General features: G+C 40.7%; 1 protein-coding gene across 5 annotated transcripts in view; it reads left to right on the forward strand.

Annotated features, from left to right (window-relative positions):
* The first annotated feature begins 7,904 nt into the window (after window positions 1–7,904).
* map3k5 (mitogen-activated protein kinase kinase kinase 5) overlaps window positions 7,905–27,369 on the forward strand; it is a 55,637-nt gene continuing 36,172 nt past the window's right edge. For 2 of the 5 annotated variants that reach the window (XM_086060946.1, XM_086060947.1), the window contains exon 1: window positions 27,211–27,369. This exon is cut by the window's right edge and continues 739 nt beyond it. The gene's annotated coding sequence lies outside the window, so the exon portion shown is untranslated. Of the gene's footprint in view, window positions 9,207–9,874; window positions 10,025–11,124; window positions 11,207–18,030; window positions 18,107–18,981; window positions 19,067–27,210 lie in introns of those variants that run through there. The other 3 variants (XM_086060948.1, XM_086060950.1, XM_086060949.1) reach the window with 3 other exon arrangements.

Below are 27,369 nucleotides of genomic sequence, written 5' to 3' on the forward strand. Positions count from 1 at the left end.
TAGGCAGGAAATGCTAACTTATTATCCGCTTCCCAGCTAATCCTGTTATCTACAGAATATAGCTGTGTTTAACCCCCCTACACACCTCCCTCTGACAACACACACATATGGCATACACACACAGAATGCGGTGTTTTTTTTGGGTTCAACAGTCTCCCAGAGCGCCCTCTGGTACCACTTGGAAGCCCTAAAAACCATCTGCTTGTGCATCTTTGTTCAAAATAATGTCAACGCAGCGCAGCATCTTTTGGCCATGGAAGTTGAGCCGACAGATTGGTTCCTTAGTGCGCATCAGTTTTCACAGGTGACGTAACGAACCCTGCGGCAGACGTACCGGGGGTCTGTAAGATGGCGCTTGCCTCAGGCCCAGAGAGGAACCAAAAGCCCTTTTCATTTGTGTCTCTGCGTTTACCAAACATAGGCACTCTGTCAAATATCAGGCTTTATTTTTCGGCATTAAAAACGGTCGCAATTTCCGTCGTTTTTTGGGGGGAATTTTGCAGGTGGGTGTTCCAGTTACATACGGTCGTATGACTATTCCACTGTTTGTCCATACCTGTTGAATGTTGTGATCCGTCAACGCCATCATAGAAATACTTTTATTGTAATAAACAGCTGCTTTGACTGCAATCATTGTTTGCTCTTCAGCGCGATTAAAACAAAACATCGCATGTATGCGCAAATGTATTGGTAAAAAAAAGAAAGGGAATTTCCGTGTACAACATTAAGCAAACAACAAAATAAATTCCATATGTACGGCCACAAATGGAGTGGGAAGAAGAAAACTCCCATCGCCCGTTTATCTAACATTGTATACTACTTTGCTAAAAATTTATAACAATAAACAGATAAGGAATATCATACATACATTATAGTCTGCATAATTTAGAGTACAGTATATTTAAACAATAATTACATACCAACAACGAGATCAACTAGAAGTGTTTTAGCAACTATTGAATGCTATTATTAGATTCTATACATCAATTATAAAGTATTGTAGGGTTGTAGAGAGAGAGAGAGAGAGAGAGAGAGAAAGGGTGTAACAAAAACCGGTTAGAACTGGAAATTGTTTATTTATTTATGTTGTTTTTTATGCTAGAGCATATAGAAGGCTTTGATGAAGTCTCTGAACTGCAAAGAATGGTAGTTATTACACAAACGGTCAGCAGGTGGCAGAAGAGCAAAAGAGATCAAGCAGGGCCATGTTGAAAAAAGCTCGTTTACTCACATTTCTGAATAGGTTTGTGAATAATGATGAAATTTGAGTTATATTCTAATGCTAATTGCTGCAAAACGGAAACAGATAGAGACTTTCTTTTGGTAGGTTCCATGTTTTTATAGCAATAAAACACAATATTCTGTGGGCCTTTCAAAATTAGTCAAAATCCAGTAAAACAGCCGGGAGTGAAGGGGATTGCTTCAGTGAAAATGGCTGGGAGTGAATGAGTTAATCGATTAATTTTGATAGCCCCACATATATCTACAGCATATAACACTATTTTCTAACATATATATATTTTTTAAGAACTTCAAATTTTAAAACGTATTTTTCTCGATTATATTCCAAACATTTAAGCAATTCTTCACACCCACAACATGTGTTCACTTGTTGACCTTCACCCATGCAGATACAAAATGTCCGAACATGCACTACATCCATACGATTACTTTGACATCGCCCATATGAATTATTTAGGCCAAAAATATATTTTGCAACGTTAACGTCACTTTGACCTGTGACCTCAAATTCTAATCCGTTCCTATTTCAGAGTCTGATACAATAAAAATTCCCCTTCTGGTAGATTTTCATAAGAATATGGTGGAATGTCAGGCTGCAGTGACCTTGACCTTTTCACCTTTGACCACTAAAATCTATTTAGTTCATCTGCGGGTCACATGGGTGAGGTGGTGTCAAATTTGGGCAAGAATCCCTTAAGGTGGTGCGAAGATCGGCGTGCGCTAGAATGAGACGGACAGGCAGACGAATGGCTGGACAACCCGATAACGTATAAGCGCCTGCAGCCTCTGATCTGTACAGAGTGCAGGAAGGGAGAAGCTGAAAGAAGAGGAAAGTCGGACCATATCATGTTGATATGAATGGGGTCCTGTAAAAAAGGGAATACACTCCGCTAATGTATGTTGATGAAGTGAAATTGTCATTAGGCTAATCAGCGCTAAACTAATTGGGAGTCATGGACCCTCCTATCTACTAATTCTAACCCTAAACCCCAGCCCGTATCTGCGAGCAAATAGAGGAAGAGCTGGTGAGAAAAAAAAGTGAGGGAACAAGTAGAAGACGAGAGCGAGGTAAAGAGAGGAAGAGAGAGATGAAGCCTAATTAAGAGTGCTGGGATTTATGCAAATGAGGCTGTGCTGATATGGTAATCAGAGCCTGCAGGGCCGTAACAGGCTGTGTGTGTGTCTGAGTGTGTGTGTGTGTGTGTGTGTTGTGTGTATCGAAGAGGCTGACAGCTGGCTGTGAGGAAGGTCAGAGCCAATCAGGCTCTTACTCTAATGCTCACTGCCCTCTGGCCACTCAGCCATCTCGTTCTCGCTTGTGCGCTCGTCTTCGCGCTCGTCTCCGCGCTCGCTCTCTGGTCAGCGCCATCATCCCAACCAATCCCTCTCGACTTGTCTTTCACAATGCGTCTCGACTGCAACACATTCTCAAACTCGTATTTGGTAGTTACTGCACATTTAAAGACAAATGGTTCGATGTGTCAGATGGTGCCAAGCATGTGTGTAATAGTGTCAATTTATTGTTCCCTCAAAATAACTCAAAACACAGCCATTAATGGCTAAACCCCTGGAACCATGGCATGTGGTCTGATGAGACCAAGATACTTATTTTGTTCAGACGGTTTCAAGCAAGTGTAATCGTGTAAATTTGTTTTGTGTAAATTTGTTTCCTCAAAATACAGCAGTTAATAGCTAAACCCCTGGAACCATGCCGTGTGGTCTGATGAGACCAAGAAGCTTCTGTTAAGATGGTGTCATGTGTGAGTGTAATAGTGTCAATTTATTTTTCCCTCAATAACTCAGAAAAAAACAGCCATTAATAGCTAAACCCCTGGAACCATGTCATGTGGTCTGATGAGACCAAGATACTTATTTTGTTCAGACGGTGTGAAGCATGTGTAAATTTGTTTCCTCAAAATCACTCAAAATGCAGCCAATAATAGCTAAACACCTGGAACCATGTCATGTGGTCTGATGAGACCAAGATACGTATTTTGTTCAGATGGCGTCAAGTGTAATTGTAATAGTATAAATTTTGCATTCCCTCAAAATACAATAGCAAAAACGCTGGAAGCATGTCATGTGGTCTGATAAGACCAAGATACTTATTTAATTAAGATGGTGTCAAACGTGTGTGTGTAACAGTATACATTTATTTACCCCCCCCCCCACCCCCCCAAAAAAAAGCTTTAATAGCTAAACCCTTGAAACCAAGTCGTGTGGTCTGATGAGACCAAGATATTTTATTCAGATGATGTCAAGCGCCTGTGTAACAGTGTCGACAAGCAGACTATGTATTTCGGTGTCCTGTGGTCTGACGAGACCAAGAAAAAAATGTATTTGGTTCAGATGGTGTCAACCAAGTGAGTTCAAAAGTTGACGGTGTGGCCAAGCAAGTCTCCAGCTTGTGGATTCAGTCGTACGATTCCAAACAAATACACAAACAGAACACTTGACATCGGGGGTATAAACTTGTGACTGGAAAGTTCCAAACTCCCTCAATTTTCATTTGTGGACCTCACAAGAGGATATTTTACACTTAGATTTGCTCTAATTATTAAATATGCACACAAATACACACGCACACACACACACAGATCCCAGGGCCATGTGGTCATATCAGCACATCTGAATGTAATCCAGTTAACACAGTGTCCCAAATGACTAAATTAATCAGAGAAATACTATCTGGCTCATCTCTTTGCACTGCTTTGATGTGCGCACACAAACACACACATCCAACACACACACACACACACACACACACACATTTGAGTAGAACAGTGATCGAGCTGAGAAATGACTTTACCTTCTCACATAATAAGACCCCAATCCCGTAGAGGGGGCCTGCGAGATACCAGCGATGCTCCGACAGCCCCAAGGCCTCGGAAACACACAAACACACACTTCCGAGTGCAACAGATCAAAAAGATGCATCGTTTCGGGGCTGCAGATAGATAGTAGAAAAAAAGAAAGAAAGCGTAGCACAAAAGAAGAATCAATCCCTGCTTTCCGTCCAAATGACGCTTTTCTTTTTAATTGGTGACATCACTTTGTACGCACAATATAGGTGATTGTGTTGCTAACCTTCTTATCTTTATGGCGGATGTTAAAGCAACACAACAAAAGATGCTGTGATTCACCGCGTCAAAGAAAAAATATTCCCATTTTTTTTTCTTTAATAACGTCTCGTGTTATCAGCGAATGCGATTTTGAGGCAGAGTTGGAGGAAGTTGAAGACGGCATGACAAGAAGTCAAGTTTTAAGTTTAGAACCAAGTTATATCGTGCACTGCTTAAGGCTATCTTTAAAAAATAATAATAATAAAAAATAAGGAATTGTTTTGCGTGTATTTTTTGAGGCTGGTGATCTGAAGTCAGAAATGCAGATTAACCGTGAACGTTAAATACAACGGAAGCTCTAAAACCCAAGTCTTACTGACAATTCAACTCCAAGGGGTGGCAAAGAGACGGAAAATGCAGTCAAGTGTAATCCTTACATTCAAAGTACTAACAGTATCCATGCATAGACCACGTCTAAATGCTGGCGCAGGGTAGACCGATACCATGCTGAGCAGACTTATGGAGGATGTATTTTATTCGTAAATATGTGAACGGCGGGCATGAGTACATTTAATTTAATATTATTATTATTATTATCATCATTGTTAATATTATCTCTTTTACCTCCCAAAACGTATAATGGCGTATAATAAAATCCAGATGAATGCCGCCAAAAACGTTAATTGACGGGGTTTTTTTTCTCATTGGGCAGTGCAACGTCTTGTGCAGCGCTCTGGTTTGTGAATAGGGTTGGAAAATCCAAAAACACCCACTAACTATGGCCAGCAGATGGCAGCCTCGTATCCTTTTTCAATCAGCTCCCCTGAATCAAATGACATGAAAACATGGCGGATCTTAGGAAATAGAACGTTTTCAAGGATGATGTAAATGATCAAAGCGTTTGTCACATGAAATCAAATTCACAGAGCGTCACTAAAATCTGAATCAACATGTCAATTTTTGATGTAATCAGCATAAAAATAAAACTCAGTTGACCCCCCCCCCCCCCCGCCAAAATGGCCGCCCCCTGACATGGATAAAAAACGGTGCATTTTACTGCTTATTTCATATTCCACAAATGTGATATTCATCAGAATGCCGTGTTTACACTTTCCTGTACAGTTGCTAAGCTTTAGCGATTTGTTTCTGATTACATTATGTTTGAAATGAGCGGCTGCTAACCGACTAAAGACGCTAACCACAAACAAAAAAAACATCTACGTATATTATCCTGGTGTAATTCAATTAAAGTCGCTGTAATTTAGCACTGAAATAGTGGAAAATATGTGAATGAAATTCATACTTAAATATCCTTATCAAGATACTAGCATGTCTTGCACTGAAGCTAAGTTAGCTTAGCTAACCTATAGAATGACAGTTGTCCCCGCAGGCTATTAGCATTGTAGCCCGGTCCGACATCTCCCGACCGGGTTTGCGTTGATTAAAAAGAAGCATGTTAGCAAAACTCTGTGGCTTTGAGCTAAACTGCTACTCCAGAGTCTGGAACCTCCATTAAAATAATGAAAGCAATAAAAGCAACAACAATTTCAAAACCTTTGGAAAACATTTCATAAACCATCAGGAGCCAATTAGAGGAGCCAGCGCCGGCTTGCTTGTGCTTTGTGTACGGGATGTGTGTGTCGGGTAGTCGAGCGTTGCAGCGCCCGGCCCGGTTGTGCCCCGCAGGCCCGACCTTCTAATCATTATCTGTCTGTCTTATTACGCTCCAAACCGGGCCACTCTTAAATAAAATATGCAAAGGTTTCTTAAATGATGACCCGAGGCTGCGCGCGCCGCCGCTGCTCTACATGCTGTTAATCTGAGAAATGCAAATTCCCTTCGTCTCACACTCGCCTTTATTAACTTTTTTGAATTTAAAATTCCACGAACAATGAGTTCTGTCAGCTTCTGAAATTATATTTTCTCTGCTCTTTTTATGTGCGCACGGAAGCGAGTTTAGAGCATGAAATTACCAGGGGAAATATGAGTGGTTTCATCTCACCCGCACAATTTAATTGGCTGCTTTGCAATTATTAGTTTTTGCTGCTAAACTTTTTTTTTCCCCCCCTTTTATTGTTGCTGTTTCCTTAAAGTGGCAGCTCACAACAGCGTTTTTTTTTCATTTTTTTTTTCATTTGTTGTGTGAGCGTGAAGTTCTGTGTGGGTGTGTGCGTTTGTGTTTCCACCACCAACGGTTAGCTGGCACATCTGATTGGACGGCTGCAATTGTGTGATGTCAAGATTTGGACTTCATTGATGCCGAGAGGAGATCAGAGAGAAATACAAGCGGTTAGATCTCCTTTTTACGGACCGAATTTACCTCGCATTTAAAGTTCATGAACTTCAGATTACATGCACAGGGTCATGACTTATTTTTACTTTTTAGAATGTGCGCATATTCTCTGTATGAACTTCTGGATTTAGCCTAAACCTCCTTCACTTAAGCCTCACTTTGGTAAAGCTTAATTTTGGTCTCATCAGACCGTAAAACTTATGTTCCAGAATTTTTATGGTTCATATCTGTACTCCTTTGCAAAATCCAATCTGGCTGTCTAGTTTTGTTTAGTTTGAATCTTGTGGTGTATGGAGGACCAAAACTGCCAAAATTAAAACTAAATAAATGATTAAATAAATAAATAAATAAAAGTGAAAATAAAAACATATATAAAAATATATATAAAAATATAATAAAAAATAAAATACAAAAAATATATATAAATTGAAATACATCCCTATATAAATAAAGTAAAAATACAAATAAAAAATGAGATTCAAAAAATAAAAATAAATGTCAAAATAAAAGCCAAAAACAAACACGAGCTAACGTTTAAGCGAGCAACAGATTGCGTGCGATTGCGAGCACCGTGGGTGATGATGAGCTGCACAGTGACACGCACATAAACACACAGGTTTATCTATCCTGTGATATTGTTGGCATTGAATAATTCAATGATTTTATCATGCGAAACCACAACAAATGACTTAATTATGCTAATACGGGCCGGAAACTCAGAGAGAGCGTGAGTTTGTGGGTGTCAGTGTATGTGTGTGTCAGCGGGATTGACAGGGGCCTACGGGCTTCAGCACTGAAACGCTGATCTGGAATTTCACATCCTTATCCCCAAAGCCTCGGGACCCCCACACACACACACACACACATACACATGAGGGTTTTAACACACTCTCTCTCTAACACACACACACACACACACACCTGACGCTGACTCGTGTTCATTTCCTGGATACGCTAAAATCCTTAATGAAATGTACCCAACACTAATGTAACGATTTGAAGTAGGGATGTTCGATAGCACTTTTTTTTCAGACGTTGTACTATCTCTTGAGTACAGATACAAAGTAATACTGGTACGTTTGATAAATATATATAAATAAAAAAAAAGACCAATTAATTTAAATAAAGACAACAATGTACATATTAATATACAATCTTCCCAAAGAGCCACCTGGGAAATGCACAAACTTCCCTAAAACCTTTGGATTTGCGTACTAAGTCAGGTGGAACGCACACAAACACACGCACACAACCATTCGCGTACTTATTCAAATGTCACTAGGTTTGTGGTTTTCGACATGATAACAGATTGTTGTCAGCAAAGAGAGTGAACACTAAAACTTCTGGCAACTGCAAAGAGTTCAGTTTTTCAAGCGCTGACTAAACTTTTAATGAGACAACCAGCCAGCCCAAATTTTAACCTAACAAGCCAAATATTGTGAAGAAAAAAAAACAAACACCTATTGAATACAAGGGGATGTCTGCCTGTGTGATAAGGTTGCAGGTTCACAAGTTAAACTTTGACTAGGATGAACGGTACCGGTTGGCCAATCCGTCTGAAAGGGTTGACTGGATCTCTTATTAGAATACCAACTTGGAAAGTACACGCAGGGCAAAGAAACACTTTTAAAGACAAACTTGATCACCTCTCTGACGTACGGAAGAGACTTTTTCTCCTCCTTCTTCCCGCTTCTGTTGTGCCAACTAACGAGGCTAAAAGGCAGCAGCCACGGTCAGATCGTGAAAAAGTCTCCAAAGTTCATCAAAAATAAAGTGAGTGGATGAGCTTCTTTAAAGTTAATATTAAGAATAGAATGCAAAACTCGTTAGAACTGGCATCACACCTCTCACTTTAGAGGGGCAAAATTTGGAACCTCGACTTTCACGCACCTTTTAAGTTGAGAGAAGTTGTAGGCTGCGAAGTTAGCTTCTCGTGCTAGCCCGCCAGCGCTAGGTGGCGGTGAGCTGCATTACGGAAAGTCACTGACTAAAGGTAAGGTGATGCTTGTTGTTTGTTTCTTGACATTAACATTACATTAGTGGTTAGAATACTTTTTACTTGTAATTTGTTTTCTTAACACAATATATTGTTGTGTAAAACTGGCATCATCATACCTCACAACTTTCAAACACTTTAAGTAGAGGCCAGCTACTCAAGCTAGCCCGCTAGTGCTAAGTGGCTAGCTGCATTCTGTAAGGTCATTTACTAAGAGTATGGTAATGTTTGTTGTTACTTGAGATTAGCATTACACTAGAGGTTAGAATACTTTAATGTGTATTATTGTGGTTAACATGCGACTTAAAGGCCCATTGTCGTGATTTGTTTCAGATTTTTAATCAGTAGCTATTTTTCACAATTCAGAGCTACTTGGTGATAATAACTTTCTATCACTACAGGCTGCATTTTGTTAAGAAGCTACGTTTATATTTTTAAAGCTTCTTCACTGAAATGTTATGTGTTTTGTGTTATTTGTTCTGCAGTGTCTCTGAGTGGACTCAGGTGGTGTGATGGCGAAATGGACACAGTAAGATCGCGAGTGGAAGCTAGCTAAGTAATAGCTGCTACCTTGCTTGCTTTCATCATTTTGAAGCCTGATTTTCTTATACAGGTATTTGGCGACTTTTTTTTTTTATTCATTAAAATTTGGCTTGTTCACGACACTTGTCTGTGACACTTGTCGAAAGTATATGTTAATTTATTTTTCACTTTACAGTTTCGTTATATATTTTGAGTTAAAAATTAATGAAGGTTTAATGATGGAAAAGTAGAACATTTCCAAAAGTTCACTGATAAAAAAAAAAAATTGTTTTAATTTTCTTTTGCGTTTGATTAAAGTGTGGTAAACTGATTAGGTAAAAGTAAAATGTCACTCCTTTCCTCTAAAATAATCAAATGGTATATGTTAGTTTAACACATTACGATAATGTTAATGTTGTCTATTATTAGCCTATCCCAAAGTATGCATACCGTACATGATAATTTTCACTGCAGTCATCAGGCACACGTTTCAATACTTTGTCAACAGTTTTGTATTGAGACTTTGGAAATTCCTCTGTACAGTAATTTCTAATCGCTTGAAACCTTAAAAAAAAAAAAGTCCTCTTATGTTTGGTGTCATAGCATATGTTTCTATTTTAAGTTTTGTTTAGCTCATAAAATGGATTTCTCACAGGAAGAAAAAAAAAAAAAGAGTCACCCTGTGTTGATTAAAACGCTCTCTGTCTGTTTGTATTGTTCCCTGGGTGCCCTCATTAGTATTTACAGAGTAAACACCACCAGCAAAGCCCAGACAGACACTCTATTTGATGGAGGCCATGAACATTTTTATGGAAAACAGCTGTATTGAATCTGTTCCAGGCCTTTTTTCTACCTCATGAATGCAATTTCCCATGCTGCACTGCTCCAGGCTCCTGGCACATCTTGGAGGTAGCGCGCTCCCTTTCTCTCTTTGTGTCTTTCTTTATTGCCTTCACACACCTTATTGCCGTCCGCCAATTACCCGCACGCGTTTTGGCAACAAACGCGCCATTAATTGAAACATTTAATTAGCATTAAAACCAGCAGTAATTAACAGCTTTTCTGCTGTGCTCTCTGAGCCAGGCTCAAATTCTATTAGGCGGCTTCCTGACTTTGCCCCGCCGTACACGGAATTTTTTTGCACAATCCACAGATGTGCGTGTGGTTTGTGTGTGTGTGTGTGTGTGTGTTTGCGCACGCTCAGGGCCCCCAGGTAAGGAGCCTCCGTGAGGAGTCAAGCACCAAGGCCAGGCCTGCTGGGTGCCCAGGGGAGAAGTAGGAGAAGAAGAAAGACGTTTGAGGAGAGATGTGAAGATGAAGAGAGAGAGAGGGGGGGGGGAGAACAAGGTGGGAGGGAGGGAGGGGGTGGGGGAGAAAGAGTGACAGAGGGATTAAAAGCAAATGCAAAAGAAGAGGTGGTGTGTGTCAATGAAGACACACACCCGTACATACAGTGTGTGTTTGCACAAGCTTGCTCTATGTGTGCGATTGTGTGAGGCCTACTTGGAGTAGAAGCAGGGGCCTGGATTAGCGGCGTTTGCCAGGGCTGGGGGGCAGGATTAGCAGGCTGAGCTGCTGTCTGATGCCGCTCTGCCGCCACTAATGGCATTATTAATAGGCAGCTAAAAAATTCATTAAAAAATCCATTAAAAATAAATGTGTTTTACATAAGACTTTGCCCCAGGTACGAGAGAGGAGGGGGGTGAGGCAGGAGGGAGAGGAGAGGGGACAGTAGACGTGGAAGGGGGAGATTGTTAGCTTTGAGGTCAGCTGAATATCAGCGCTCGGATGTAGCATAAACACACAAACACTTGTCTCACTCACAAGGTGGAAAATATGGAGGAAAATGAGGATAATCACGACTCGGCATGAATGTTAGTTAACACATACAGATCAATTCAAAAAAATTATTTTATATATATAATTTATTTATTCATTTATATGAAAAGCCAAGCTTCTACATTTCTTCAAACATAACTCACCATTCTTCCTTTTTGTCTTTTTTTTAGCAATCTGGATGCCACGCTGCCTCTCACAGGTCAGTCTTGGTACTGCGACAGACATCTGGTTTGGGGGACGAGACATGAGATGGTGAGTTTGCAATATGTGCACTTTTTTTAATGCAAAATGTGATTCTAAACGCAAGCAGCATCCCCGTGTAAAATCAGAAGCTAAACATTGGATTTTCATGACAGCACATAAATAGTTTCACTCGGGGAGCGCGTATTTGAACTTCTCCTGTAACAGTCATCATCCGCCATGGAGAGCTTGTTAGGCAGGTAGGGAGGATTACGAATATGTCAGCAATTGGAATCTGAATCCACGCTGAAAAAAAATAAGTTATTTGTCGGATTTGGGGGGGGGGGGGGCATAATGTGAAAGGCGGGAAAAAGCAGCACCCGCTGTGCGGGGAGACAGAACCACAAGTCAGCAACATTCACGCTCAACGCAAACATCAAACATCAGGCAACACGCGCAAGCAGACACTTTGATCTCGCCGGGCTCGGCAGGAAGCCGGCATCTTTGGAAAATCCTCCAAATGTAAATTAATTTGCGCGAGAAAGGGCCCCCAAAGCGCTGGTGTGCATCCCAACAGCGCGGAGGGTTGAACCCAAACTCTGCAGCTTAGCCCACGGAGACACTTCAACCCCGGCGAGCCAATCTAAACTTAGCGCGCCCGTGCCCCCGTGTTCCGCTGCCAGTCGGAGTTTCACTTTGCAAACACTTGAGGTGTAGCTTGTCTGCGGACTCAGCACTTCGCCGTGACTGCCAACTCTTTCAACTCGCAGGACATTTGCAAGATGTCAGGATAGAGCGGATAAATAAATATTGCCAACGAGATGATGTAGTCAGAATAGTGGTGAGGCAAAAAAGAATATGCCTCGCTAGGATTAGCATAGTATCGATACAGCGGGCGTCATATATCAATACTGTATTGCCACAGTCTGATGAAAACAAACAAAAACAAAACAAAGTATTGATCATCGTAACAGGCAGAGCAATTAGTTGCTATTCCACCAGACTGTGAGATTTTGTTCTGTGTTTTGCCTTGAGATTGATCTACATTAAAAAAATATATATTGTGCATTTTTCAAAGTTCAAAACAGCTCCCAGGTCTTTAAATAACACGTGCCCCGAATCTAAACGAGCGACTGCAAACTGCAAATTGCAAACCCTGTTTTCCAGCGCCAAGCAGTGGAACTACATTATGAAGCGGACACATCGCCAAGCGCAAATACGACCCCGCGCGCGTGTAAACTTCACGGTGGTGTAACATAAATTCGACAAAGGATTGACATTTAATGGCAGCCATTTTGAGCAGGTCCATTTTTGACTTGTTTGCTGGTCTAATTTGCTATTAAAAAATATACTGTATGAAAGTCATAAAGTATTAACGTAGATCGTATTCCTAACTGACAAATTTCATGACCTTCCTTTGGAAAGTAAGAAAAAAAAAAGTCATTTACAGCAGCCTACAAAAGGGGTCTATAAAAAAAAACCTCAAAAACAGTGATTAATTGTTATCAAAGTTTGTGTACATCTCTACTCATGCCCAAATCATGTTCTGAAAATAGTAGAATGAAAGTCACAATATTTTGTATTTATGGATTGAAGCCGGCTGCCAACGTTGCCCCTGCATAGGCTCACGTCAATAAAATCCAAAATATTGCGAATTTCGTTTGAATATGACTTGACTAAGCCTTAGTCATTTTAATTTTGCATTATAGTGTATTACAAAAGCTTTTTTTTTATATATATATATATTTTTTACTTGATTACTGTTTAATGAGTGATTGGTGGTTATTTCGTACTTCATATTTTTATAGTGATTTAAAAAAAAAATAATAATGGATTGATTAATGTTGTACTATGTTACCGGTTTGGTCATTGTTTTCCAAAGTAAAAACAGATGTTTGTCAATGTTTTATTTTAATTAAACAGATGATAACCAATCTTCTTTCATGAAGGACTACAGAAATCAGTGAACATTTACTGCTGATATGCTAAAATAATAGGATTTGGACAAAATTAAATAAAAAAAAATGGTTCTAAACGATTACTCGGTTATTAAAATAGTTGTCGATTAATTTGATAATCGATTACTTGTCGATTAATCGATTAATTTTGACAGCTCTAAACTAAATTATTGTCAGTGGTTCATCCTAAATATTTTTGTCTTTGTAATTTGGCCACTCTCTCGGGTATTATTGCTTATAAGTAAGGTCATCGAAATGTCACAAAACCATTCCACACGACCACAAAAATAAACACAGTGTCATATTAATTCCTAATACATGTTGATCGAAACTGAACATTATTTTTGTGGAGGCTGACTTTTTGATTTTGTAATAATGCCAATTCCCACAATAGCATGCACACAAATGCAAGATGTTAGTACAGATAAGTGTGGAAAAGAAGACCTCGGGTCACATCCCAATTGGCCGTGGCGCTCGGCGAGCTGTCTAAACATCCTTCAGGTTACAAGCCAGCACGGGCCCAGTGACATGCTTGTCTTTGCCCTGTCAGTGTAGACTATCTGGAATATATGAGAGCGCAACTACACCCCCCCCATCCCCCCCCCACTGCTCTCCTTCACACCGATAGACACGCCGCATACGGCCCTTGTCCCTCCAACCTGCCTCCAGGTCCTATAATCTTTTTACAATGTGTTGAAACAGAGCAATAAATCTGTTAGCTTACAATCTAATTTCCCTGGCCTTTTCCAGGAATCCTCATAAACTTTTGGCGCCCCCATTAACAGCCCTATTGAATCAGAGTGCTTAATTTGCTTCCAGGTGAGGGGTCAGAAAATGAATGCTTTGATATCCATCAGACTGACGGCAGCAGAGAAAACTGGGTGAGGGAGAGCGCCGCGGAAAAGGGCAGCGTCTCTTCCCCATAGGTCAATCGCAGCCGAGAGAGTCAGTCATCCACTTTTTCCCTCAGCGCAGCTCTGGTTCTCCATTTAATATGGACATCCAATTAATGTGGCCGCGTCTGAGGCGGCCCGCGCTCTGATGAATTATTGCCCATCATCCGCCCTGTGATGGCCCGGTGAGGGGAAAAAGAAGACGGTGAAAATGAAAAGGGATATGTGCATGTATGAATTTAGTTCTACTACTTGGAATGATGACAAGAAATGTTTCTAATTCTCTTTTGGAAAACAATCATTAAGCACACACAGTTTAAGACACTGAAAGAAGATTGTATGCGTTTGTTGTAGTACTGAAACTGGCCCATGGGTGGCAGCAGAGTGCTCCAGGGCATCCTGAGAAACCAGAAGAGTAGTCGTAGAAAAGCTGAAGCGAGTCTAACAGTACATTTCCTTTTATAATTTGTTATTGTGGATAATAACTTGTCGCCACTTATTGCCACACCTGAGCTGCGTGTTCCAGGTGTTCGTTATGTTGTTGGGACACAAATATGTTCCCACAATTGTAATATGACGTCTCATCTCCATGGAGACAAGGAGACCTCGTAATCTCAATGATTACATTTGAGAACAAATACTTAGAACGAGGTCAAATGAGGTTGTGTTAAGTGTGTCTGGTGTGTGTGTGTGCGCCCGAGCAAACCGTATTACGTTAAGGCGCCTGATATTAAACTTAGACAGCAGCACCTTATTGTGGTCATGGCGCCAGGGATTTGTCATTGTCATTTGTGCCTCATTATCCAATTAACACCGTGTGGGCCCACAGCCAAACACAAACCCAATGGACCTACCCTGTGTGTGTGTGTGTGTGTATGTGTGTGCGTGTGCGTGTGTGTGTGTGTGTGTGTGTTCAAATAAACTTTTTGCTCTTTTATTGTTTCTGTCAAACAGCTAGTTATTGGAAGCCATGTTATGCACTTAGTTACTGGATTTAATTTCATTACAGTTTTAGATTTTCATAAGAAAAAAATGCAAGTGTGATTAAAATTGCCTTGCTCAAGAGAGAAAATTAAGTTTGTAAATATTGGTTCGAAATTTCATAGATTTTAACCATATTTTCCATAACCAATATTTATGTATTTAATTTAAATTGTTCGTCTTCTAACAGTCATTCCAGATTATGTACAGTAGGGGTCTACCAAAAAATCGAAAGAATCGCGATTCTCATTTAGTACGATTCAGAATCGATTTTAAATTATTTTATACTGTGTTGCCTTTGTCTGTGTGTGCCTTTTATTTGGAGCGCTGTTCATGTTGTACCCAATTTGGCCACTGAGGGGCAGTGTGGTTCCACGCAGTCTAATACACTGTTAAGTTGTAGCCACATTAGAGAGTAGAAGGAAAAAGTAACGATCAAGTTATTCCAATAAAAGTTTGTTTTTTTGCAGTGTGGAGCCGTTCTTTTGAGTGATAAAAGTGCCGTGAGTAGCGCGCTAATTAGCATTAGCAAGTCAGACTGGAGTAGATCATTACAATTCCTTGCACATCTATAAATTGAAGCAAAAATAATCGTCAATCAAATCATTTTGAATCAAAAATTGTTCTTAACCGAAAAATCGATTCTGAATCGAATCGCAGACCCCCCAAAATCGGGATCGAATCGTGAGACATTCAAAGATGCCCACTCCTGTGGCACAGTTGCGTACTGTTGTAATTAGTTGTTTTTTGTGTGTGTGTGTGTGTGTGTGTACAGTATAGGGTTGTATTCTGTAATTGACATAATATATTAAGAGGTGGATTAACTGGGGTAAGCCCTCACTCAAGGCCCACTACAAAAAAAAATACGACGAGTTAAGAAGCATCTTATCTAAACAGACTTCCCACATTCGGGAACATTTTAAAGCACCAGGAAAATGTGCAATTCATTAAATACTAATATCTGTGAAGAGCCTCTGCAAATTCCCCTGCTCTGCTCTTAATATGTTCTCCTTCACCAAAGCAGGACTTATTGCAAGGATCCAGGAAATACTTCTATCCAGAGCCCCCTCAATCCTGATATTAGAAGTTTTATTATTAAAAGTCTGAAACGTTTTTTTTGTGTATTTTGTCAGAACCTTCAGAAATGAGTCGCCGCACACTTCAAAGAACTGCAAACGGAAAGACAACCCAGAGTCACTTAAACATAGTTTCAACGTCATTTTTATTTTATTTTAGATGGTCCAGACAGGAAATAAATCCAAAGGCGGGGCGAGAGTAATACGGATTTCCTGCTGGATGCATGTCAGCAACTTGGTATGCTACCACTGCTTTCAATTTAGCTGCCTTCAAGTCTGACTTTTCAAAACAACTTAAAACAGGGGGATGTCAAACATATGGCCTGCGGGCCACAACCGGCCCATCAGGGGATCCATCGGGACACGTGAGGACGGAACACAAACTACAGTTTTTCAGTAAAATGGACTGTTTTTGCTCATTTTGTCTACTCGAGGGCGCAATGACAACCGCTGAAATGATATTTTAATATTTGGCAAAACTTTGCACTCATTTTTGTCAAGAAAGCTTAATCTGCAAGAAGATCATAATCGGAATATTTTCAGTGTGTAATTGTATTTATTTGCACCCAAAAAATAGTAATATTTATTACTATTTAAAATAGGGGTGTCAGGAGATACATTTTTGTAACCATAATTAATCGCATGACTTGAATAGTCATATCTGTTCTAAATATACAATAATAAAATAAATTATATAGTTGATCAGTTTTCATACTCTTGTTAACATAAGTGGAAAATATGGCTGCAGCTTTTAGTCACTAATACAGTCATTTCATAATAATTCATAAAATTGAGTTCAAATTAAAAAGATGTAACTTGATTTGTGTTGAGGTCATTGTTCTGCCACTAGATGGCACAAGTGTATTTGTGAGACATTGGCATGTTTCTTTTCAAAGCTATCTAATCTTTAACATGAAGTAACTGGTGAAATTCTGCACATTTTTTAAATGCTGCATCGCTGCATTGCGACTGGAATTCCCCAGTACAGGCTTTCCAAGCAAGGGGCGGTCATTAATCGCGCGTGTAAAAAAAAAAAAAAAATGGTGGTGTTAAAGGAACTTTAAAATAACTCAAAATTAACGCACTCATTTTGACACCCCTAACTTACAATAAACAACTGCTCAACAAAGTTAGCTTCTCCCAATGCTTGCGCAAAGTATTCTGGCCTTGAAGGAAACTGAAGATGTGCGTGCGTGTGCATGCGTGTGTCTGTAGAGATGTGTTTTAAAAGGCCTAATGTTCCCTGACATCCCACAGTTAAAGTATCATAGAAGCAGCATGATCGCCCTTGGCTAGTGGGAAAGAGACTGCCTGGGGCCTTTCGCTCTGGGCAACAGTGTGCTTGTGTGTGTTTGTGTGTGTGTGTGTGCGGTTGCGCGTGTGTGTGGGGCCTTTCAACGTGCAATATTCTCTGTCATCAGCTTAAACAGTTAAACAGGAGGGTTGAGGAGAGAGAGGAAGACGACGACGCAGACTCGGTCGCCGCGCGCTTTTACATCCTGGCACTGTGTCGGACTCCTCCTTTAATGAAGGAGGAAATTAAGAGCAGGGATGAAAGGAGATGAAGAAATTCTTGCGATAAGTCGAGACGCTTGTTATCTCGTTATGCTTCCCTTCTTCAGCACCACCCCCCCCCTTCCTCCCCCGCGCGCTCGTGCCGGCTTATGTGGCGTCCGTGTGTGCCCGCCAAGCGTGCTGCGATCTCCATTAGCGGCGACGCCGTGAAGCTTTTTGCTACATGACGTTGAAAGCGGTTTGTTATTGCTGAAATAATCAAGCCGATTTAGAATATTTTCTGCTAAATTATTCAAATGGTTCAGGCTCAGAAGTTTGAGCAAATTGATGGGTTTTTTTTTTCTTTCCGTTCTTCGTTTTCCTCTTGAAGGGCTGAAGTGCGAGTGGGAACAATGTGCACTGCAAAGCTACTGCAGGCCTGCGCTTAAAGTTTCCTCTTGTCTAATTAGCATACACATTTTTGTCCTTTACAGAAAGAGGCAATTAACTGCTGCATGCATGCTGCTGAGATGATGCTTATGTTATTATTCACCGAAATCAAAATGCGAGGTGAGTGAAATTGGATGAGTAGCTAAGAACAAATTAATTGTGCGTAAGTCTTTTTTTTCCCCCACACAATGTGGTTTAAAAAACAGATCCTGATCATTTTTGGTTTCAATTTTATGTGCAGCTTTCAGTTTGACCCGAGAATGACCCAAGTATGTTTCGAAACAAAAATGGCATGCCCTATTTCCATAAATCTTTAAAAGCGTGGCAAATGGGCCAATAAGGAAATGTTGCCAGGGTTTCCCCCAGTGCTTTATAGGCCTGGCGGGCCACCCGGATTTTTCTTGCTCCACCCACCAAAGCTAAGCGTCAGTAAATATTGCCTTCTTCCTTCGACAAACGATGAATATGATTCGGCATATGTCATTCGTTGTCCGCAACCCCTAACCGTCCTAGGTTAGCTTAGCGCTAACTAGCTATTACGAAAGACACGCCATGGACAGATTTAAAACGTTACCAAAAGTGAAAAAAACACCCTACCGTTGGTCAGTCCGCGGCAGTGGTAGGAAACCCTGGTCCTCGAGAGACACTATCCTGCCTGTTTTCCATGTCTCCCTCGACCAACACACCTGATTCATGAACAAGATCGTTATCAGGCTTCTACAGAACTTGCTGATCATTTGAACCAGGGAGACATGGAAAACAGGGAAGCTTCCCTATCCCTGGTCTACGGCAAGGGATTCTCAAGATTTAAGTAAGTTATTTTTAACTAAAAAGTAAATATTGGTAAAGCGCTTTGGACGGCATATGGCGCATATAAAGCGCTATTAGCGGAATCCATTTACCATTATGATCATATTGGGGGCTTTTCATTTTTTGGACTATGACGTTTGTTTTGGCATAAGTACAATCAGTAACTGATTCATTGTTGGCCACAGTAAGAAAGAGGAGAAGAAAATGGACCAGCGCGGCAAAGAAACTGCGGAGTAAAATACTGCAGCGCAAGCTAGCACCCAGAAGCAGGTAAGCAAACATTAGCATGTGAGTTTATTTTTTATTTTTTATTTTTTATTTTAAAAATAACAATAATAATAAAATAAAATAAAAAAAAATTAAATAAAAAAGCTTGTGAGTTTATTTGGGGGATTTTTTAATTGCGACCAGCAAAAGGTTTTCACGTCACCCCGTGAAAAGCTCAACATGCATAGAAATGTATTCAAATGTAAAAAAAAAAAAAAAATGTTTTTAATATTATGACTGAAAGAAATCTAGTGGCATGTCAGTGCCAATGCGCAGTGGGCGAGTGAGAGGTCAAGAAGGGTCAACGCACGCTCCAGTATCACGGCGGGTCTTATGTGAGTCCACTCAGCAGATGAAGTCATTTCACACTCGCCTGTGAGTTGAAAATGAGAGCTCGGTGATAGCGTCCCGCTCCGTCGGTGGAGCTTTTGATCTTTCCAAGCGGCGCAGAACCGATCTTCTGTCCGACTCTTTTTTTTTTTTACAGCAAATCAGTGCCAGACTATTGGAATTATTTTTCAGAAAAGCCACCGAGCAAAGAGTTCAAAGCTGAGGAGCCCAGATAGGATGAGCTACGAAAGTTACGTCAAATCACAGACAGAGAATGGAATGTTTTTTATGTCTTGAAGATGATGACCATGTAGAAGTGTGACAGACAGAGAGGAGTACATGCAGGCGACATTATCTTGCTATTACAATGCGACGACGCTAATCTTTCCAAAGGAAACGTAGCGCGTCTGATCAGAAATTATTTATTAAACCAAGAGGTTAACGTGTCTTAAGTGGAGAACCCCCCCCCCCTCCTCCCCCCCCCCCCCCCCCGCCCCGAACGCAACCGCGTTGATGCGGTTGTGCAGGAACATGCAAGCAGGAGAGTTGAGCCATGAATCATAACTATTATCATTAGGTTAAGCACCAGCCAAGCCCAAAGGCGCTTGGCGCTCTCTGTGGAGAAGCCGCACTTTAAATGAGCCTGATTGTTATTATTGTCCTCCAAATGAGCGTGATTAGTATTGATGTCTAAATGAGCGCTGAGGTTATTATTGCCGCGCAGATTATTGTTATTATTGTGGCGGCTTTATGAGGGGGGGGACGCTTGTCCTCGCTTCGTTCACTTTTAATTCCACAGGCTGTCTCTTTAACTAACCGCAACCCCCCCCCCCCCCCCCCCCCCCCCACACACACACACAAATGCATTTGGAGTAGGTGTAGAACATTTGGACCAGGCCAAGGCTAGAAATATTAATTTTTTTGCTTGAGTAATTTCCTAATTTTGTGGAGCATCTTAGCAAGGGTTTTATGAAACGCTAACATTATGACGATATAATGATAGAAAACAAACAAACATTTTTTTTTTTTTTATAGAATCATTTTTAATTCTTAAATTCACCATTATTTTTTTTTAAATAGAATCATTTTCTTTTTAATTTCTTAAATTCACATTCTGTATAGCAGCAAACTGTATTTTCTTGTCGAACAAGCAAAGCTAAATTAATTACAAAATAATAATTATATGATCTCCTGTGATGTAATGAAGATATTTATTTTTTTGCAGCCCTCAGTTTTTATCAATATCAGAAGATGTCTTTGCTTTGTCATGTTTTTCCTTGCGTCCCTTTTTGGCCCTGCTCATTAGGTTTTTGTTTCCAACTGGTCTCGTCAGACCGCGTCATGTCCAGTTAGGTTTTTGTTTCCAACTGGTCTCGTCAGACCGCGTCTTGTCCAGTTAGTTGCTCAGGTCTCAGGTAACCAACCATTCACAGCTCAGCTTCAGAAAATAAGTGAGCTTTGATTGGTCGTTGCCTGAGCCCTGAGCAACTGTGATGTCATCTTCAGTCGACAGCAAGGGGCAAAATGGCCGCCTCCTGAGATGGATACATTTTGCTTTATAACTCATATTCAAAAAAAATTTTATACTAATCAGAATGTCATGTTTATACTCGTGAGGTCACATATAACATATTATTGCCAAGAAATGTTTAAGGTCTGTGAAAACTGTACTCTTGTCACCCAAGCTCTTAATTCCGGTGTTAAACGCGCTCCATCATAGATTAGCTTAGCATGTAGCATGGCTCCTCCGTCTTCGCCCAGTAAAAAACTGTTTAATCCACATAGGCAGTTCCACACTCCCGTACATTTTCATTTAAAGAAGTCGTTGCTCGACCGCAGCTCGTCTTTGTTCCATCGCCCCTTAAAATCGAGACATTTGCCACACTTGACATCGCAGCAAAAGAACCATTTCAAACTCTTTGTGCAACTTCATAGAAGTAAATTTTGCCTGAAAATGTCCATTTTTAATTTGCAGACGCCACATGGGTATTCGACTTAACAGGTTTCTATTAGATTAAATTTTGTTGTAGGTGTCGGGGGCACGTGCGCGTGCGCGTGTGCGTGCGCGTGCGCGTCAGGGCAGCTGTCAGATCTGTTCGCCGATTGGTGAAAATGACAACTCACAAAGCGCCGTGGGAGGAGAAGGGGAGGAGGCGGGTCGGCGGGCTGTCATTCACTGCCAATCACGAGTCGAGATCAGCCCACAAATCATCAGCTGGGCCGAGCGAGCGAGCGCGCGCATACACGCGCGCCGCGTGGGTCATCCATAAATCTCCATGCGCACATTCTGTCAAATATTGCCGCATCATAACTTAAGCTGCTTTATACACACATGCAATGACTCTGGTACACACACACACACACACACACCTACACAGTCACCACTCTTTACGCAGACAGGCATTCAGTCTGACAGAGTAATTATGACGTCCCACTCGGACGGAGCCTCGGGCTGAGAGGTGAGAGTTATTGATCCCACACAGGAGGAAATTTATCAATGTCCAAGCGTTCAGCTCTGACAGGAACCCAATCCACTTAGAGCGCAATGTTCAAACTGTTTTGGTGCCCCCCACCCCCACCCCCTCCAAAAAAAATAGAAAGAAAAACTTTGGAAGAAAAGCAGGCAGTGCAAAGAGAAAGGCCTGCGATGGTCTTAAACTGCGTTGCGTTCAAGTCTCTAACGGTGTCTGTTAGTAAGATCTCATTGCTCCTGAATGGCTTTTAATGATTTCCTGTGATAAGGGTGACATTTTATCAGTTAGTGAGTAAATAGTGGTGACAGGCAGAGTGAATCTGTTGAGATCTTGTAACATAAAAAAAAAAAAAGGCATGTATGTGTTGATTTGATTAGACGGACGGAGTTTGCTATGTCGTGTTTTTCCTTGTGTAACTTTTTGGTCTTTCTCGTTGGGTTTTTGTTTCCACTTGGTCTCGTCAGACCACGTCGACAATATTTGCACAGTGCAACTGAAACACCCCCCCCCCCCCCCGGTGTTTCCTGGTATCGTTCTGTCTTTGTCAGTTCATCCTCTCTGTTTCTGTTGCTTTCCCTGGAGTGGTTTGTTTAGTCCACGTTTTGGTTTGTTACTTTGATTTTATTTTTTTTGTGAGAGGCATTTGTTTATTTTTTATTTTGGGCATTCCGAAGTGCCTTGTTTGCGTTTTTACATTTTCCTCTTTTTTTTAAATATATATATATATATAAATACTTTTGCCGCTTCCTGCACTCCTTTTGCCTCCCTAGCACGCACGTGTACATCATTTGTCTTGGCTTCCATCGACTCCCGCGTCACACGAGCACCTGTGGACATCTTCCGGCACCCCGAGGTGATGTCCGCACCTTCATTTTTTCTCAGACAATGAGCGGAATCATTTCCCCCTCGCTCGCACGCCTCTCCATCATTATCGGCACGCGATTATTGATCCGGGACCTCAACGGCTAAATTAGAAGCTATTAGTCAAACTCTTTTTTTTTTCAAAAGATGTTGATGGAGGTTGTTTACACCGTTTGATCTATTCTGCAAATTCTCCTGTTTGAGTCAATTGATTCGGCGAATGCGGATGAGGTGGCCTCGTTCCTCAAGGGGCTCCCTACCACTGCGTCAACATTAGTTCAAGGAAGCATCCAGGTGAAATCTACAACACTGAAGTTAGAGAGCAAAAAACAGCTGCCTCACTTTTTTTTTTTTTTAATGTTTGTCCCCCAGGCCTATCCTACTAAAGAGAAGTAATTTGGCTTATCTTATCCCAGAGACCTAGCAGCTGCTTTTTATTCTTTTTTGTGAGGTCTTTTTTCTCATTTAGTCCAACAAAGATTGTCCTCATAGATTGACCTTCTCTCGTGCCTGCAGGCCGTTGCCCTCATGCCAGTAACTAGATAACACACTCTATCAGAGATTTGAGAAAATCATTGGGAAAGCAGTGGTGCTGATAGTGGCATCAATCCTAACCTGACACCAGGCTGGGTCAACCATTTATCTCTGCGCACCGCCTCTGGTCACAACGGCGGCCATCTTGCAACCGCGACATCCTTCTTTAATAACCTTGGCCACGTCTCTTTGCAGATTGAGAGGCGCGACGCCACTCATCACACCGGCTTTGTTCGCCTTCCAACCTGAGAAAACTAGCAAGCTGAAGCCTTTCACGCCAATGTTATGCTACACCTTCAACTTTATGATTACAGTATATTCACTATGTTATTCCTCGCACCTTTTTGACGTGCTACTCCTTCCACATATTTCGACCAAATTCTCACTATTCCAAATTCAACATGTTAAAAAAAATTACGACAGGTGTGCTTCTATTTTCCTCATTCCAAAAATGTGTGGTTTTCCAAAATTTTAAAAATGTCACCATTAATTCCCAATGGCACATTCAACATTACAAATTTTCATCATTCCATTTAAAATTCAAAACATTCAGTCATTAGGTGACCTTGGAAAGGATGTTCAACATTTCAAAATTTCACACATACCAAAAATTTCACATTTTCACAGTAATTTTCTTAATTTTGACCCCAAAAATGTCCAACCCCCCCAAATAAATCTACAATCGACATTTATTTCTACATTTATTCACTGATTCACATAATTCCAATTTCAACATACTCCAAAAATGTGTGCTATTCAGGGCTAATATTTTTTTCTTTCCAAAAATTCAAAATTTTCACAAAGTTCAAACATTTTCTACCAAAAATTAACTTTTATTTCGCAATGGCACAATAAACTTAACATATTTAAAAGGTTCCTATATCAAATTCAAATCATTTAGCACATTTAGTTCAAATGCTAAAAAATCCCACTTATCAAAAATTCTATTTTTTTTATTATTAAATTGCCACAAATAAATTACAAAAAATAAAATAAAAATGTTTTCCTATTCCCACTTTTTTTTTTTACCGATTCAGACTGTTCCAACTTCAAGCTGTTCAACTTTATTCCTGCTGCAAAAAAAAATCAAATCAAAATAAAGGCCAAAAATTACCTTTTATCCCCCCCCCCCTCCCCCCCGCTAAATTCTACATTTTTTGACAGATTCAAGCCATTCCAACTTCAACATGTTCCGCTCCGTCCAGGTCATTGTTGATCATTCCACATCATTCGATATCATTCCAAATAATTGCACAATTTTTCATCACGCCTGCCTCTTTAGCCTTCACACACGCAATTTCTTCAGAAATTGCATTCTGCAGTTTACACATGTTTCAGATGGCCGAAATTCTCTGTTGCGAGGCACACGCGAGTCCAATAAAGAAATCCAAACTCGCAAACTCGTTAGCTTTGGAGTTAATGGCGGCGCCACTGGCGTCGATTCCCCTCGGTGTGTGACTTAAATGCTTCTATATTGGTGGAGGGAGATTCCCAGAGGCCTCCTAGAGCTCAGATCGTTGTTTTTCACTTACTAACAATGAACTTATGATCAGAGCGCTGCAAGGCGTTTGAAAAATGCCCTGTAGGATCATTAAAAAAAATTGTGTGCGTGCGTGTGTGTGTGCGTGTTGGAGGCCGGCGCAGCAGCAGTGTGTGACTGTGTGTCCGAGGCTCATCTCGATGCTCGGTGGCGCACCCTGCGATGAGCAGGGGAGGTTAAATGGGGCGTCATCAATCTCAATGAAGTGCAATTATTTTCTCACTTATTAATCATTGCGGGCTAATAGCTAGTGGCAAAGCTAACGCTTGCCATTTGTCAAACTTAGCAGATTTCTGTAATTTTGTTCCCCCCCCCCCTCCACCTCCCCCCCTCTAATGTTTGTGTAGACGTCGGCAGAGGGACGCAATAAGTCTGTGCCTCAAAGTGTCTATCGCTTACCTGCACCGCCCAACTAAGTGAACTTCTTTTGTCATGTGAGCGATTCTCTCCATTTTAGAGCTGAATGACCATTTCATGGTGGGTGGCTTTATTTGCAGGCTGCTGCAGCACAGACTGACTGTGGGATGCTTAACGACACTGAAAACCCACAGGTTCCAAGATGTGGAAAGTATTATGTATTATTTGTCAGGGCAGGCCTCTAACGGCAACAAAATGTGTTTTCATTTACTTGCAATTAATTAATCAAGCTTGCTGGTGGCTCCCCCCCCCCCTCCCTCCTGTCTGTCACTGGCTCATTTTTTTTTTTAAGTATGCATTTTCATTATGTTGGGTCATAATATTTGATTTCAGATCAAATATGAACCACATCTCATAATTTGAATGTGAATGGGAGGCAGTGAGGCGCGGTGATGCCGAACACAAATTCTGGTATTATGTGTGATTGTGCCACTGGTAGCATTATCACAAGGTCTTGTGGACGTTTTGGGTGTGACATTTTTTACGCAGCTGTCTTAAAGTGCGGCACTTTATGGAGGGAGGAAGAATCGATGTACTGTTATTGAGTGACATCTAGTGGTAGGAAAGTGATCTGCTGGAACCGGGGAACTTGATTCTGACCTTCTGACATAACACTCAAAAAAAAATGTATATATATATTGTTAGTTTGTTTTTTAGTATGATTTTTTTTGGGTTTGCTGACAGGGTGGACATTTGTGGCTAATGTTTTGCATTTAATGATAACATGTTGGACTTTCATTTAGCAACATGATTCAGTTAGCTGACTGTGTCCTGTTTCTCATCTGAAAGGTTATTATATCAGTTGATGTTTCACTATGACAGCGAGTGGACATGTTAAGGCAGGTATCCATTTTTTGGGGGGCAGTTACTCCACAATGACAGGGTGGACAGCATATTCCAATTGTTCAATGTCCATATGGAAAAGAGTGTGTGTTCAAAACAACTCATTAAAAATGATTCAAAATGAGGGAGTATATTTTAAGAGATGTATTCATTATCCAATTCACTTAAAATGTCCCCAAATTACGAGTCATTTAGCCTACACCAATTTATGCATGCCAGCGACATGAAAGGCAGAGTAACTAAATGTTTTCCCACTAGATGGCGAAAGGTACATTTGACCTGTGCAGCCATGCTGTTCTCCAAAAAGAAGCAAGATGCTGTAATGCCCCCCAAAGGCCACAGAGAATATGACCTTATAATTGTAGCTCCTTAGTCTATTACATGTCAATGACTCATCAAACTAGGGAAACATTTTGTTTTGTGCTGTTTTTGTAAGGCATTGACATACATTGGCATATTGTTTTTTACTGTAATATCATAGATATACCACCAGATGTCGCCCCCGAAACAGGAATGAAAATAAATAGCTGACAGAACCGGTAAAACACAAATTTACACATTTCAAATTATCAAGACAAAGTGCATCGAGTCATTGCTCATCCAACAATTTAGTTATTATAAAATAGAGTTAAAAGGTGACCAATATAGCGCAATTTGGGAGTGCTCATATGGCCCGCAGGTTAAAGTAATTCAATAAAAATAAAACCTTTAGTAAATAAGCATATCATTTATTTGTTGCCTAAATGTAGTCCCCTACCCTAATTGATTAATTGAAGTATATTTATTTTTCATCATTGTTTCTTAACATTTTTTTAAATACATATACCTTCAACTTTTTAAATTAATTAATTTAATTATCATCAAAACAATACTAAAATATGTGCCTGAATTTTTTATTTTTTTATTTTAACTTAATAGTTAAAATAATTTAGCTAGTTTTTACAAATGTTTGTATCCTAATAAATTGCTGAACGATCAATATTCCTTACACTTGGCAGTTGGCCTGCCTGAGTTTCCTGAGTTTGGCGACGCGTTGCTCTGGCGACCGATCCAGTTGCGCTTTGCCTCTCAAGAAGCCTCACACGTGGTTACCGTGTCTCCGCCCACACCCACGAGGCTTCCTGTCATTAGCTCCGCCCACCGCGCTGCAAGTCGACGGAACAGAAGATAAACAGTAGAGACTGGGGCACGGTTCGACTACTGTACTGTACTGTACTGTATTGTGCGCGAAGGTCTACTTGGTGCACGACTTTTAACGTCGAGTCTCGTTTGCAGTCGCAGCTCTGCACAACTCGTCGCGCGGATCT

Source organism: Leptonotus elevatus, chromosome 18 (genome assembly GCF_054856555.1).
Source record: "Leptonotus elevatus isolate MCC_2025b chromosome 18, RoL_Lele_1.0, whole genome shotgun sequence".
NCBI lineage: Eukaryota > Metazoa > Chordata > Actinopteri > Syngnathiformes > Syngnathidae > Leptonotus > Leptonotus elevatus.